Source organism: Urocitellus parryii, chromosome 6, assembly GCF_045843805.1.
Source record: "Urocitellus parryii isolate mUroPar1 chromosome 6, mUroPar1.hap1, whole genome shotgun sequence".
Taxonomy (NCBI): domain Eukaryota; kingdom Metazoa; phylum Chordata; class Mammalia; order Rodentia; family Sciuridae; genus Urocitellus; species Urocitellus parryii.
In genome coordinates, this window is record NC_135536.1 from 28,706,214 (window position 1) to 28,722,396 (window position 16,183).

Genomic DNA, 16,183 nt, shown 5'->3' on the forward strand with positions numbered 1-16,183 from the left:
GGCTCAAAGCTGGCTCAGCACTCAAGTTGGGCTTCTGGATTCTCTTTCTAGTTTTCTTTACCTTCTATTTTCCTGACCCAATGTCTCTCTTTTTCTGTCTTGTCTTTCCTGGCCATCTCTCTCTCCCACTTCCCTTCTGCCTCCACCCTCTGGGATCCCTAACCAGGAAACCACCTCTTATCCAGTATCTTGGCTTGCTTCCAACTGCTAGTGGCAGACAGCTCTGGCCCTTGTCTGCTTTCTGAGTGATTTTCTTCTCCATCAGTTGTTTGTTTCTCAAATCCAGTTGGAATTGGAATTAGAATTGTGTATAGAATACTGGGGAGTGAGGGGGGTGCAATATGGGGGAGATCCCAAAAATAAAAAACAGAACTTTGCCATGGTGAGATTTTGCTTCTCTGGACTAAAATAGATATGAAAGGAGATTTGGATTCTGCTCTCTTGCAAAGTGACATTATGAAAAGAGAGCTGGAGAAGAAGTAGCATTACTATCCACCAAAGCCCAAAACATCCATATCACTCTTCAGATATTGAGACATGGCTCTGAATCCTCCATTTTCCACTTAATTGGATTTATAAAGGCTATTTTTTTTTTTTTTGCCCTTCATATACCTGCCATCCTAGTCTTGCTCCAGTAGCTCTGAACAGATACTATCTTTGCCACCTACACAGCCTGCCACATAACACAAAGCCCCAGACTCCCAGACTCCAGTGTTCTTGCTTTCTAAGAGGGGGCCCCAAGAGTCAGGGAGAGGCACAGAACACAGGAAGGAAAAGAGAAGCTGGATGGAGTAATTACATTACAAGGTTACTTCGTGCACAGAAGATCAAAATGTATGGTTCAAGGAATAATCTCTTCAGTACTGACAGTCTTTGATAACACAATAGACTTTTGTTAGTTCCAAGCATTTTAAAACATTCATGTTTTATAAAAAAGGCTTTCCTTCTTACTGGGTTTATGTATTTACTTTACATTTTCTTTCTTAACTGATTTTCACAAAGAATGGCAGTCATAAAAGTACATATACATGTATGAACAAAAGCATTTATGAAAGCCATTAAGTGTTTGAATCAGGATGAATAACCGACCTTTGTGCAATTTCCCCCCACATTTTGTGATAGTAATTTTGTTGAGTTCCTAAACTTAGATGGCAGGTCCTCTTAGTGAGACTGGCCTAATTCTATGTTCTCTATGGCACCAAGTCACTGTGGCTGTGCAAGAGCCATTATTACTCAAAGTACCATAATAATGGCTATTCCCTCCTATGACGTTATTGTTTCCTATCTGCCAGGACATTAATTGCCTTCTAGCTTGCTCTAAAATTGGTAGTATAGCACACTGCCAAGGCTAGAGAGAAGAAAGCTGCTGGTGATATATTAAAAGGCTGTGTGAAAGAATGCATTGCTGTTTCCTTCTCATTGGGACATCTTCACATTTGCATGTTACTGCATTTATTGTGGGATGTTAGCTAAGGCTTTCATCTTGACTTCCAGCTTATCATGGTCAATGTCTGATCTTTCCTTTAAGTAAATGATTCAGACATCTCTGAAGTTATTTTGGCTTTTTCACTTTCCTTTTATGGGCTTTTTTCTGAGTCAGTGAATTGAATGGGAGGTTATTTCTAAATTGGAAGGTGAGGATGAGAGAAGGGGGAGTAAAGTTCCGGAAAATAACTAGGAAAAGACACTTTTTATGTATAGTTACTGGAGGAATAATTTCCACTTGGTTTGATGATAGAAGTGTGTAATTTATTTAATTTTTAAAAATATAAGTTAGAAAATTATTTTTTCTTCTGGATAACAAACCATACAGTTTTAGTTTCCTTGTAGCTTGCTCTGCAAAGGATAGGTTAGTAAGTAAAATAGACAGGAACAAAGAGTTAGCAGGAAGAAGGTAGGGGCAAAGTACAAAATTTCCAAAGTCCAGATTCTTGGTCCCACAGAAAGATCCCAATCATAAAGTAGTGCTTGTGAGGTGAACAGATCCTTGATGGAGTTCGTGTATGTTTCAAGGTCTGTGGGTTTGCTTAGTATATAGGTAGATATGTGAAGAAGGTAAATTTAAATGTGATTTAAAAATTCAAAGAGTAATTAGGACAGCATTTTCTTATTCAGGAGCAGGAAAAGTGGGTGGAAATGAAAAAGAAAAGCAAAAAAGCTAATGATGAATATATTTCTAGGAGCACAAGAGTTTTTATACCAACACCAGATTTCTCAAAAATGCCTACTGTGATTTGTACCCAAATGAATAAAAAATGCAATCATTTATTCTTGTGCATTGTGCCAAGAGAGACAGAAAAGAAAAAAAAAACAAACAAACACTGCAATTCATTCAATGGCTCTAATTTAGACTGCTAGGAAGAGGTTTAGAAAAAAAAACACAAGCTTTTAAAGTATCTGACACACAGCTAGTAGGACTATTTAAAAAACTGCTGAACATAAAAAAAAAAAAAACAAAAAAACAAACAAACCAAAAAAAACCAAGCAAGGATGGAAGGAGAGGAGGGGGCAGGAATTCTTATTTCCAGAACATCCACAAGGGTAAAATGTGGCCCGCTTATTTAAAACTTGCTGATGACTGGCTGGTCACTTGTCAGAAGCCCTTTAGGAGTGGGTCTGGAAGCTGGAGAGCTCTCGAGGTTACACTTCATTTTATTGACGACTCATATAATCGCAACTGAAGTGGACTGTTTGCTGCTAAATAGAAGGCTGCTCTTTGCCCTTTAGCATGGAGATTCCCGAAAAGAACTTCAAGGAAACTGGGAGCATTGGGACCTCAAGCAAAGGGGAAAATTTTATCTCTACAGTACCTTTCTTCCAGGGGATTAGAAATACTTCTTAAGCACAACCTCTGGTATTGGTGTTTTGCAAGGGTTACCTCTATGAGTAAGTTGGCACTGATAAGCTTCGCCTTGTAGGAAGGGAGCCGGAGAAGGGGAAGAGTTTTCATTCCACAACAAAGAGTTAACCCTTCCCCAGAAACCTCGGATGTGAGCGTCTGCCCCTTCTTTGCTTTCTACTGCGCAACCAAACTGCACAAGCTTGAACCAACCGTGGTGGTCACATCCTTTGCCAGTTAACTTAACAGACACTTCAAGCAGCCTATCAAAACTTCGAACTGCCCAACTATCAACCAATTACAAATAAAGCTTGGTCTAAGGCTCTCCAGGTCCGGGCGGGGGCGAATACACGGTCCAGGAAAAGGGGCGTTAAAGACGCGATGATGGGCGGGTAAATTGAACCAATCATAGCAGAGAGCCGCCGCCCCACGGTCCAATGGATAGGTCGGAAGTATGATATAGGGTGGGCCTGTTGTCATGGGGGAGGTGGTGGCGCTTGGTGGCTACTGGCGGCCGAGGTAGAGGCAGCAGCCCGGGAGTTGGTCGGGGGCCCCGGCAGGTGAGTGCTGTAACGTGGGCCTCAGGTTTGGAGGCCGTGGTGGGGTGGAAACTCCAGCTCAGCGCTCTGGAGGCGGAGGCCGAAGGAAGGGGGCCTGGACTACGGGCCGGGTTGGGGCCGGGGCCAGGGCGGAGGCGAGTTCGCCCTGACTGGGCTGGTGGGAGAATGGCCCGGTTCCTGGAGTTCGCGCTGGGAAGGTAGGCTGGCGCCGGACACCAGCGGGTCAGGCCGGGAGGTCCTTTGGGACATCCCGCTGCTCGGGTCTGGGGCGCTGACTGCGGGCGGCTGTGTGAGAGGTAGCTCCCTGAGGAGACGTTAGCGACTGGGGTCCCAGAGAGAGGGGGGTGACCCAGGGTGACTAGTCCGAGGGCTGGGTGACTTGGGAATAACTAGGACGACTTGGGAGTGAGAGGGGGAGCCCCCGAAAGCTCCGGAGCAGCGGGTGCGGCCAGAGCTGGGGGTCAAGGGAACTGGGAGTGGCCCCTATCGGAGAGAGAGGGAGGTGGGGAGCCCGAGGGCGGCCGGGGTCCGGAGTGACAGGGGGCGGCCTGGGTCCGAGTGGGACGTCTGAGGAAAGGCACTGAGCCGGGTGAGAAGTCTCCTGAGAAAGGCGGCCGTCCGGAGGGGAAGGGCCCCTGCGGAGATGGCGAGCGGCGGGTCTTCCGAGGGTCGGACCCGCCGAGACCTTGAACCGTCTCGGGGGAGGAACCGCTGCGCCCTGTCGCCCCCCCCCCCCCCCCCCGCTAGTTTGGGATCAGAGACCCGAGACCGGACCCCGCAGCTTGTGGATCTGAAGATCCCCGGGACACGAGGAAAGAAATCCTCGAGGAGTAGATCGGGTGAGGGTTCCGCGGGGAAGTGGAAGTTCCCTCCAGCGAAATGGAATGGAGGTGGGTGGAGGTGGGAGGGGGAAGAGTAATTTCCCTGTAGGAAGGGAGTAGTAGACGCCGCCAGCGAGCGAGAAAGTTGCGCAGGAAGAGAGTAGTGGTCCTGTGGAGACTAGCCAGGACAGTAGATAAGCGAAATTAATGGTGGTGCCAGTAATAGGTTCTAAGGTCTTCAGAAAGACTAGAAACTTCAGCTTCATAATTAATAATAAGATCCCATCTAGGACCAGAGAAAAGGTCCTAAAAAGCAAGGTTAAGTAACTTGCATTCCACTGCTTTAGAAATTTGTTTTAGGACGACAGCCATAATACTAGAAAATAAGGACGTTGACAGGACGGGGAATTTGAGAGGGGAAAGGGGAGGAGTACTTGAACTAAGGGAATGGAACTGGGGACTTGATCAGAAGGAAGATATTCATGACAAGGATAGGCATACCCTGCTAAATTGAAAATAAATTTAAATTCTAGTTCCACCACCTGGCTTGATCAGCTTAACTCTGTGGTTTTCTCATCTGTATATTAGGGAGACTGATAGTTTTTTGGTTTTGTTTTGGAGTGTTGGATATTGAACCCAGGGCCACAGGCGTGATGGGCAAACACTTTGTCACTGAGCAACATCCCTGACTCTTTCTAAAAATTTTTTTTTTGAGATAGTCTTTTAAATTTCCCAGGCTGGCCTCGAATTTAGTGAGCCTTCTGCCTTACCCTCCTGAAAAGCTGGGATTGCAGGCATGCCCTTTGGTGCCAGAATTCCCCCAATTACTAACAGTTTTTATTTAATAGGGTTCTAAATTTTTATTTATTTTTACATGTTAGTGTTTGTAGAGCTTTTAGACTAGTGACTGTGAATTGGATTGTTGAGTAGAGGCTAAAGATCTGAGTTCTTTAAGGTGGAGATCTTCAAACTTTTTTTTTTTTTTTTTTTTTTTAACCTCAGAATCACTTGCTAACTACAGATTGTTTGGCCCCACCTGGGGTTTGTTTTTGTTTGTTTTGTGGTATTGGGGTTTGAACCCAAGGCCTGGTGCAGGCTAGGTGAGCAGTATCCCACTGAGCTGGGCCACAAAAGGGGTGAGTACCCCTTTTAAATTTTGTTTTGACTGCTGGTCTCACTAAATTGCCCAGGCAGCCCTAGAACTTGTGATCCCCCTGCCTCAGCTTTGAGTAGCTGCAATTACAAGCAGGTGCCACCATGCTGGGCTCCACTTGGAGTTTCTGATTCAGTAGATCTGGGGTGGGACCCAAGAATTTATATTTATCTCAAGTGATGCTTATGTTGGTTAAGGGACTGTACTTTAAGAACTACTTGCTTTTAAGGAAATAGTAATAATTAGCAGCCTGAAACTACCTGCCCATCCTGCAAAAGAAACAATTAGAGGCAAATTGCAAAAAGGATCCTATTATAAAGGATAGGTGACATCCCCCCCCCCCCTTTAAATATATTTCATGCTAGGTAAGTCTCTACCACTGAACTACACCCCCAGCCCCAGGGTACCCTTTTTTAAGCCTGTTTTTAAAACTTTGGATCATGATTAGTTAGTAATTTATAAAATCAAATTTCCAGATTACATCAGCATGGGAAATACAATGAAGTAGAACAGAATAAACTAGTTGGTAAGGAAAAGTATTATTTTAGGAAATTTCTCAAACTTGTTTGTACTAGGTCACAATGTAAAATGAACTTTTAAATTCAAAGTTTGAGAAACTCTTGAGCCATTCAGTATAGTAAGAGCAACTCTCTAATATCTAAGCGCTGGGTTATTTACTCATAGATCTTTACATGGTTATCCTATCTCAGATGATGACATTTCATTAATTTTTTTGGTTTCTGATTTGGTTTCTCTTGTGTTGGTGTTATATATTGTGTTGTGCCTCTGACTCCATATTTTTGGATATTGAGAATCTTTTGCCTTAAGGACTTAAGAGAAATTGCTGTTTTTCCACGTTTGTTTCACTTGAGCCCTCTTGTTTACACCCCCACACTATACTGTAAAGCATTGTCTGTAATAATAATAATAATAAAATATAAAAACCCTTGGGGCTGGGGATGTGGCTCAAGCGGTAGCGCGCTCGCCTGGCATGCCTGCGGCCCGGGTTCGATCCTCAGCACCACATACCAACAAAGATGTTGTGTCCGCCGAGAACTAAAAAAAAAAAAAAAAAAAAAGTATTAAAAAAATTCTCTCTCTCTCTCTCTCTCCTTTCTCACTCTCTCTTAAAAAAAAAAAAAAAAACCCTAAGTGTACACAGATGTATTGACAGTAAACAACTGACACTGAAATATTTGAGAACATTTCAGATATGGAAAGTAAACAAAAATAAAATAAGAAACATTTCAAAACAAAGTGGAAAGGTATTTTGTGTTTAGACTGTCAAAATATTTTCTTGGCTTTTTTCTTGACCTAATACAAAATACATTTTTAAGGGAACCGCAATATGATTTCTAGCTTTCTGTAGAGAGAAGAAAATGGTGTTAATACTTGACAGAAAAATGCACTGGGAAAGAGGCTTACCTACAAAGACAATTGTTTATTAAGCAGGAGCTTTTGTTTCATTGGTTTTCTCCCCAGAGAGTGAACTGGTTGTGGCATATGTTGTAAATTTAATTTGTTTGAGGAACCTAAAGGTAATCCACAGTATTTATGCAAAGTTATATTAAGAATATGTACATTGGGCTGGGATTGTGGCTCAGTGGCAGAGTGCTTGCCTCACATGTATAAGGCACTGGATTTAATCCTCAGCACCACATAAAAATAAAATAAATAAATAAAAGTATTGTGTCCATCTACTAAAAAATTTTTAAAAGAATGTTTTATGTTCTTCTTGATTTGATTTTTTTTCTTTTGAAAACTAGATGATTTATTTGAAAAAAAGATAGAGTTGATTTAGATCTGTTTTTATGGATATAAGAACAAAAATCAATCTTGAAAACTGAAAGAGATCCTTGTAGCTTTCTTTACAATTTTTAATCCAGGATATTATATAACCTTTCATTAATTTTTTATGAAGTTGTGAAAAAACTATTTCCATAGCTTTACATCAAGATTTTTGGATTTTTTTTTTTTCCTTTAAAAAATGTAATTTGAGGACTGGGGTGGTGGCTCAGTGGTAGCGTGCTTGCCTAGCATGTGTGAGGTACTGGGTTCGATTCTCAGCACCACATATAAATAAATGAATAAAGGTCCATCAATAACTAATGGAATTTTTAAAAAATGTAATTCGATTACAAGTATTTCTATTTTTTTAAAAAAGTTTATGCTTTCCAGCCTTCAAATAACATATTTGAAATCAAAGGCAAAAGCAGGTTTTTGTTTTTTTAAACAAAACAAATGTACTGAGTTTTTTGTCACAAAGTTTCCATAGATGAAAGCTTTTGATTTCTTGAATTGAGTTAAATGGAATATCCCTAACACTTTCAGTCATTTTACATTTATACAGATCACTCATTTCTACATCAAGTGATGGAAAATGTAAAATCTTAAATATGGGGGAAAAAATCTAGAAGTTCATTCTACATAATTGTGAACCTTGAACAGTTTGGTTACTTAATAAATGGACTTTATTCAGTTGAATTATTATTTATCCATAATTTAATCATACTTATCTATAAATAGCTTTAATTGCTCAACTCATTTTGCAGTGAGATCTGTTAAGCTGTAGTTGAATCAATTGTGTTTTTTTAAATCCCAAAGAAACTGTGTGCTCCTAATTGTATTATTTTGTGAGATTCAGTTTCACTTACCAAGGTTTATTCAGATAAATGATTTTTTTAAGATGGAAGTTTAATTAATGAGTTAATCAAGTTTATTTTCTATTTCATGGAAGTTTTATCCTTTTTTAAATAAAAGAAATTGTTTTTGCATTTTTTAAAAAATATTTTTTATTTGAGGATGGACACAATGCCTTTATTTTATTTATTTTTCTGTGATGCTGAGGATCAAACCCAGTGTCTCACACATGTGAGGCAAGCACTCTACCGATGAGCTATGGCCCCCAGCCCTGCATTCTTCTTTTTTTTTTTTTTATAACCTTTATTTTATTTATTTGTTTTTATGAAGTGCTGAGGATTGAACCCAGTACTTCACATGTACTAGGCAAGCACTATACCACTGAGTACACCCCCAGCCCAAATCTTATCTTTTTTCACCCAACCCCTACCCATGGGATGGAATGTAGGCCTTTATCACTGAGCTACATCTCTTATTTTTCATTTTGAGGCAAGGTCTCCCTAAATTGCCCAGGCTGGCCTAGAACTTGTGATTGTCTTATCTGTCTCCCGAGTCTCTGTGATTATAGGCATCTGGCTGCTGTCAACTACCCATACATTAAATTTTTTTTTTTTTTTTTTGTACCAGGGATTGAACCCAGGGGCACTTAACCACTGAGCCACATCCCCAGCCCTTTTAAAAAATATTTTATTTAGAGACAGGGTCTTGCTGAGTTATAGGGCCTCACTAAGTTGCCAAGGCTGGCTTTGAACTAACGGTCTTCCTGCCTCAGCCACCCAATCTGCTGGGATTACAGGCATGCACCACTGTGCCTGGCTCATACATTAAATCTTAATGGAAATTTTGGTGCCTAAAAATATAGTTATGTAAAGCGCAAAACCTCTGTATCTGGTTTTTAGCTTGCTTCAAGAATTCTGTTGTTAGTCTGGTGTGGTTGTTGACATCTGTTGTCCCGCCTACTTGGGCGGCTGAAGCAAAAGGATTGCAAGTTCAACATTAGCCTGGACAATTTTGCAAGACCCTGTCTGGGGGAGAAAAAAAATAAAAAGTGCTGGGTGGTAGAGCACTCCTGGGTTCAATCTCCAGTGTTGGGGGATGGAGGAAGAATTTCTTTATCAGAAAAATCACTTGGCCCATTACCCGAGGTACATGTAAGATTCCACAAATGGTGTGACTATATCATGTACAACCAGAGAAATGAAAAGTTGTGCTCCATTTGTGTACAATGAATCAAAGAACCTTCTGTTGTCATATATAACTAATTAGAACAAATTTTTTTTTTAAAGAGAGAGAATTTTAATATTTATTTTTTAGTTTTCGGCAGACACAACATCTTTGTTTGTATGTGGTGCTGAGGATCGAACCCGGGCCGCGTGCATGCCAGGCGAGCGCACTACCGCTTGAGCCACATCCCCAGCCCTAGAACAAATTTTTTAAAAAAGGAAAGGTCACTTAGTAAACTTACCACCTTAAAAAAAAGTATTTTATGTAATAAACTAATTGAAAAACTACATTTTATTTTGGATTTTCTAAAACACATACATTGTGTTTAATAGATTTTGATTTTTAGGAAGATTTTTATTTATTTTATTTTTTATTTTTTATTTTTTTTAAAGAGAGAGTGAGAGAGGAGAGAGAGAGAGAGAGAGAATTTTTAATATTTATTTTTTAGTTCTCGGCGGACACAACATCTTTGTTGGTATGTGGTGCTGCTGAGGATCGAACCCGGGCGCACGCATGACAGGCGAGCACGCTACCGCTTGAGCCACATCCCCAGCCCCTAGGAAGATTTTTAATTCTGCAAGTTTCTGAACCCTGATTTGTATTTCCTTGAAGGGCTAAGAGAAATGAAATAATGTATTCTCACAGGGTGCAGCCTGAAATCCCAGTGGCTCCCGAGGCTGAGGCAGGAGGCTCACAAATTCAAAGCCAATGTCAGAATTTAATGAGACCCTAAGCAATTTATTATTAAGACCCTGTCTAAAAATAAAAAGGGCTAACCTCCGCCCCCCAAACCCCTCCCCCCCAAAAAAAAAACTTTCTAAATCAAAAAGAATTTTTTTTGCCATCTTATTTTTATCTTGACATTATGGTAAATGCTTTAGTAACAAAATTTAAGCATAACATTGTAAATTTCATTATTATAGGTAGAAATACTATATAGGACTTTAGGATTTATATTCAGAAGTGAGACACAGATAATGATGAATAGTTACTAAATACTAGTACTAGTATTGTTACTAAATACAAGTACACTGTTTCCATATATTTTGGAGAATATAAAATTATGCACTTAGAGATCTTAAAGCAAAGATAAGGAGTACTAGAGAATGAGAATACAGACATGTGCTTAAGGAAGAGTCTGGAGAATCTGCAGGAAGTATGTTTAGAGAAGTGAGTGGTTCTTGGCAGTTTTCCTGGAGTGACATATGTAAAGGAGGATGGTCCTATTTGCAGCATTCTTCCATGTACTTATTCTTAGTTCTGCAGCTTTAATTGTTATAAATCTTCCTTTGTTTTCTTCCACTCAAAAAATCATGTCAGAATGCAAGTAAATAGACTGAGAAGTGCTAGTCCTAGAGAATGAGAGGCTGTGTAGGACCATGTTGATTTATCATTGGGTTTTTTGTTTTTTGTTTTGGTTTGTTTTTGCAGTGTTGGAGATGGAACCAGGGCCTTGAGCATGCTAAGCAAGTGCTCTGCCACTGAGCTACATCCCCAGCCTTGAGCATGTGAGTTTGGAAGAGGACTCAACATTATTTCTGCTTTTGCAAATTCTGGGAATAGCAACCATAGCTAGGGCAAGCCTTCCTACTTGTCCTCTCCAGTGGATAAAAGGATTAGGAAGGGACTCCCTAGTCATCCTTTTTTTCCCCCTTGTGCTACTGGGAATTGAACCAAGGGCCTCACACATGATTATTAATTTTTTTTTCCATTTAGTTAGGGAAGAAGCAGGACTGAAATCTGTAGAACATTGCATGCCTCTGAATAAAGGCAGTCAGGAAAGCCAGGAACTAGCAATCAGGTACCTGTACCACTGAACTACATCCCTGGCCCTTTTATTTATTTATTTATTTATTTATTTATTTAATATTTATTTTTTAGTTCTCGGTGGACACAACATCTTTTGTTTGTATGTGGTGCTGAGGATCGAACCCGGGCCGCACGCATGCCAGGCGAGCGAGCTACTGCTTGAGCCATATCCCCAGCCCATCCCTGGCCCTTTTTAATGTTTTAATTTTGAGACAGGGTCTTACCAAGTGCTCAGGCTGGCTTTGAACTTTCAGTCCTTCTGCCTCAGCTTCCCAAATAGCTAGAATAACAGGTGTGCACCACCCTGCCAGGCTTCCCCTTAGTCATGGAATGGATTAATCAAGGAATTGCTATGTTAGTAATTAATATTCAGTGACTTCTCCCTTTCTCTCCATCCAAATTCTATTTCTCCCAATTTGCTGGCTGCTACTTTAGATTATTTTAACTAAAATCAGTCTCAAATTCTCTGATGTAACAACCAAATCTTAATTATAGAATCTTCGTTATACTAACATATATATAGTTATCTGAAAATGATTATTAATTTTTTTTTCCATTTAGTTAGGGAAGAAGCAGGACTGAAATATGTAGAACAGTGCATGGCTCTGAATAAAGGCAGTCAGGAAAGCCAGGAACTAGCAATCAGGTAAATTTATGACTTAGTTAAGATTGATCTTGGATACCTTTGGCCTTGGCAAAGTCAAAGTTAGCAGTGCTTCATTAGTTGTGCATATGTGTAGCTCTGGTACGTTTTAGTTGTATCATGTGGATAATTTATTAATTGCTTGTAATAGAATTAACTCTTGTAAGGAATTTTAGCTCTTAGTATTTCATATTCAAGATTAATCCTTTTATTTTTTTTAAACCTAGAATCTCTTTTTTTTTAAATTTTTTGTAGTTGTGGATGGACATAGTATCTTTATTTATTTTTATGTGGTGCTAAGGATCGAACCTAGTGCTTCACACAAGTGAGGTCGGTGCTCTACCACTGAGCTGCAGCCCCAGCCCTAAACCTAGGATCTTATAGAACCTCAGAATACCTTGATGATTGCAGAAAAATATCTGTCATTGCCACATAATGAAATTGAAAAAGGTATCATTTGTATTCAGAGAAAAGCATGGTAAAAGAGACAAAATTCAAGTTTATAATTTTATGACTAAGTTCTTGAATTCTGATTTTATTAGTTAACTGATTGAGAAGTTTATTTAACTTCTCTTAAACTCAGTTTTGTCAAGAGGAATTTATATATCCTCCTTACTAGACTGATGGTGAGAATTAAATGAAAAGCATTTTGTATAATGCTTTGCTTGTAGGAGGCACTGCATTCATGGTATTGTTAATAATTAAAACAACTTTAGACTTACTATAAATTTCTCTTTGTAAGATAAGTTCATATTCCAGATACTGTGATTATAAGCAATATGGTATTTAAGAAAAACACTTGACTTTAAAACTTTACATGTATTTTAGGCATTTATTATCTTTGTGATTGATTTAGATTGGTGGATTAGATCATATTTTAGAAGGAGGCAGATGAGGCTAGCCTTGGGTGGTCAGAGGCTGTATCTCTAGCATATTACATGGTCTTCTATGCATATGAGTGTTTGGTTAACAGTGGGAACCACTAACCCTATTACTAGAAAAAACAATTGAATGTTAATTTTATTATCAAAATCATTGCTTTTATTAAATGACTTTATTTAACAATATTATTAATGATTTTAAATTAATTCTAAATGCCAGTTAGAATCAGCTTATTTCGGGGCTGGGGATGTGGCTCAATCGGTAGCGTGCTGGCCTGGCATGTGTGCGGCCCGGATTCGGCCCAGGTTCGATCCTCAGCACCACATACATACAAAGATGTTGTGTCCGCCGAAAACTTAAAAAAAAAAGAATCAGCTTATTTTTCCCAAGAGTTAACACATTTTTATAAAAGCTGGGCCAGGTGTCTTGTGCCTCCTGTTCCAGCTATTTGGGAGGCTGAGGCGGAAGACACCTAAAGCCCAGGAGTTTGAGGCTAGTCTGGGGAACATGGTGAGATCATGTCTCAAAAATTAAATAGTAAGAAATAAAAATTGCAAACAACAACAACATTTTTCTTCACAATTCAAGTAGAATTAGATTTTTATTTCAGAAGTTAAGCCCTATATCTTCCTTAGTAAAGAATTTGGTCAGAGGTGAAAGAAGAATCTTTCTCCCAGCTACTCAGGATCTAAGGCAGGAGGATTGCAAGTTTGAGACCAGCCTGGGCAACTCGGCAAGACCCTGTCTCAACAACAACAACATGAAAAATGCTGGGAATGTAGTTCAGTGATAGAGCACCTGCCTGACATGTTTAATTCCCCAGCGCTGAGTAGGGTGGGGTGGGGGAATCTGTATGTGTAGAAAGCTGCTAAAAAGTTACTTTGTTTTTTAAATTGTCTGATGAAAAGTAGGTATGCATTTTCCATCGCATTCATGATGTAATGACTTTCTTTAAATTTCATCAATAAACTTAATTTTTGAATGGTTAACTATTTTAAAGAGTTGACATAATCTTATTTTTGAAAATTATTTATTGGCAGTATGAAAGAATATTTCCTATCATAGTTTAAGTCTTCCTTACTCTTGCAGTGACAGCATTACCATGTACTATATTGAAAATATTGGTAAGAAAATGAAATTCAAATGTTCATTTACATGACTGATCATCTTTTCTTCCTTTTTTTTCCCCCTCTATGGTGCTGGGATTGAACTCAGGTCCTTGCTATACTACTGACCCACAACTCCAGCCCATTTTTTTTGTTTTATTTTGGGACAGATTCTCCCTGGTTGCCTAGGCAGGCCTCCAACTTGAGAACTTCCTCCTCCAGCTTCCTGAGTCAGGTTTGTAGGTGTGCACCTTTGCCACTGGGTTCTGCATAAATGAACTCTTAGCTTTATTCAGTTTTCTCACCTGAAAAAATTAATTGCTTTGAGGATTATTCGAGATAATCCATGTAAAGTTAAACAGTTTAACATAGTGCTTAGCTCATAGTAAATATCTCAGTAAGTGTTGGTTATTGTTGCAAGGATCCAGCATTTTTAGTGGAGCAGGTCGGAGGTAAAAACTTTTTTTGTGTTTTTGGAAGGGACTGTAAGAAAGTCTTATGCATTAAGTTGTACTATGAAACTTAAACTTAACTTGACATGTAAAGGAATCTTAAATTCTCCTGACTCATATTTTCAGTTATCCTTGGAAAAACTTGAATCTTCATCATTTTAATTCAGCTATGTTTTGCTTTTAGGTCACAGTAAATTCTTATCGGCATGAGTTATAGCTAATCACTAAACTCTTTTGGAATATGAAGTATAACTATGGAACTTATTAGATAAATTTTTCATTAGATTTCTATGTTATATGCTAATATTTAAGTATTGAGTCTCCTTGGCATTGAATGTCCTTATCAACAGTTTTAAGTCTGTTACCTGCAAAATTGGGGGTAGGTGTTTTCTGCAGTAGAATTCTACAATCTATTATGTTTATCAAATATTATCTGTATACTAAAGTAAAATGTTCTAAACATACATGTGTATGTATACTTTCATTATTCAAATAAATATTGAAATGGATTTTTAAAAAAATCTCTATTTTAAAGACTAGACTGAATTCAGAGTAGCTTTGGTTATTTCCACGATTTATTCAGCTATTACTAAGTGTGGTCACTTACAATATTTTGGCTTTTAAGGGCTGGGGATGTAGCTCAGTTGGTAGAGTGCTTGCCTCACATGCACAAGGCCCTGGGTTCAATATTTTGGTTTTTAAAAATGCTTGCCATACATAAAAGCTCTCAGATTACTCTTTCTACTTTTTTCTTACCCAAATGTACCATTTCAGAAACACTAATATATATTTCTTCCCCCAATAGAGCATATACATTTTTGACAGTTTTATTCATGTTTGGCATAAATGAAACTGTACATAAAGTATAGTTTGAACTTATATATTCATTCAAGGCAAGGCACATACTTATCACTCCCAAAATTGTTGTGCTTTTCTTTTTCTTTTTGGTACCAAGGTTTGAACCCAAGGGCACTTATCCATCTCTTTTTATTTTTTATTTTATTTATTTAAAAAATTTATTTTGTGTTTTGCTGAGGATTGAACCCAGTGCCTCACACATACTAGGCAAACACTCTACCACTGAGCCACAACCCCAGCCTTATTTTTTATTTTGAGACAGGGTCTTACCAAGTTGCTTAGAGCCTCAATAAGTTTATGAGGCTGGCCTCTAACTTGTGATCCTCCTGCCTCAGCCTCCTGAGCCACTGGGATTATAGATGTGTGCCACCATGCCTTACTTCTTTCTGTGCCTTTTTGTAGTCCATCCCTTTCCCCTACTGGAAACAACCCTGATCTGCTATCCATCATTATACATTAATTTGCATTTCCCATAATTCTATGTAAACAGAATCATAGGGTGTGTGTGTGTGTGTGTGTGTGTATAAATTTTTTTGAGAGAATCCATATGGCTTTTTTCACTGTGCCTAATTAATTTGAGGTCTATCCATTTTTTTCTGTATGTCAATAATTCATTCCCTTTTATTGACGAGTAGTATTCCATTATATGGATGTATTGTGTGTGTAATTTTTTTTTATGCTGCTGAGGATTGAACCCAGGACCTTGCTCATGCTAGGCAAATGCTCTGCTGCTGAGTTATACCCCCAGCCCTGCATATATTACACTTTAAAATACAAACTTTTTTTCCCCCCCAATAATAGAATTTGGATTTCCACTTTTTGCCTATTCAGATCGAACTGATATGAACCATGTACAGGTTTTTGTATACATATGTATTCATTTCTTTTGAGTAATTTCATAGCAGTGGAATTGTTGGGTCATACAAAGTTAGCTGCATCCTGGAAATGGAATCTACAGCTTTGGAAGTACTAGCTCTGCCTCTGAGCTAGACCCTGCCCCCGGCTCCCCCCAGGCTTTATTTGTTTTTTTGATTAGAATCATTCTAGCAGGTTAAGTTGAAATTCTGGTTTTGATTTTAATTTCCCTGATGGTTGATGATGTTGAGAATCTTTGTGTGCTTATTGACTATTTGTATGTCTTTGAAGAATTATCGATTTTGACATTTGCCCACTAACAAATTTGAGTTGTCTTTATT

The 16,183-nt window shown here is 38.9% G+C and overlaps 1 protein-coding gene across 3 annotated transcripts in view; it reads left to right on the forward strand.

The window, feature by feature from the left end:
- Nucleotides 1–3,319: 3,319 nt before the first annotated feature.
- Numb (NUMB endocytic adaptor protein) overlaps nt 3,320–16,183 on the forward strand; it is a 167,623-nt gene continuing 154,759 nt past the window's right edge. For 2 of the 3 annotated variants that reach the window (XM_026400946.2, XM_077799436.1), the window contains exon 1: nt 3,320–3,399. The gene's annotated coding sequence lies outside the window, so the exon portion shown is untranslated. The remainder of the gene's footprint in view (nt 3,400–16,183) is intronic. The other variant, XM_077799437.1, reaches the window with a different exon arrangement.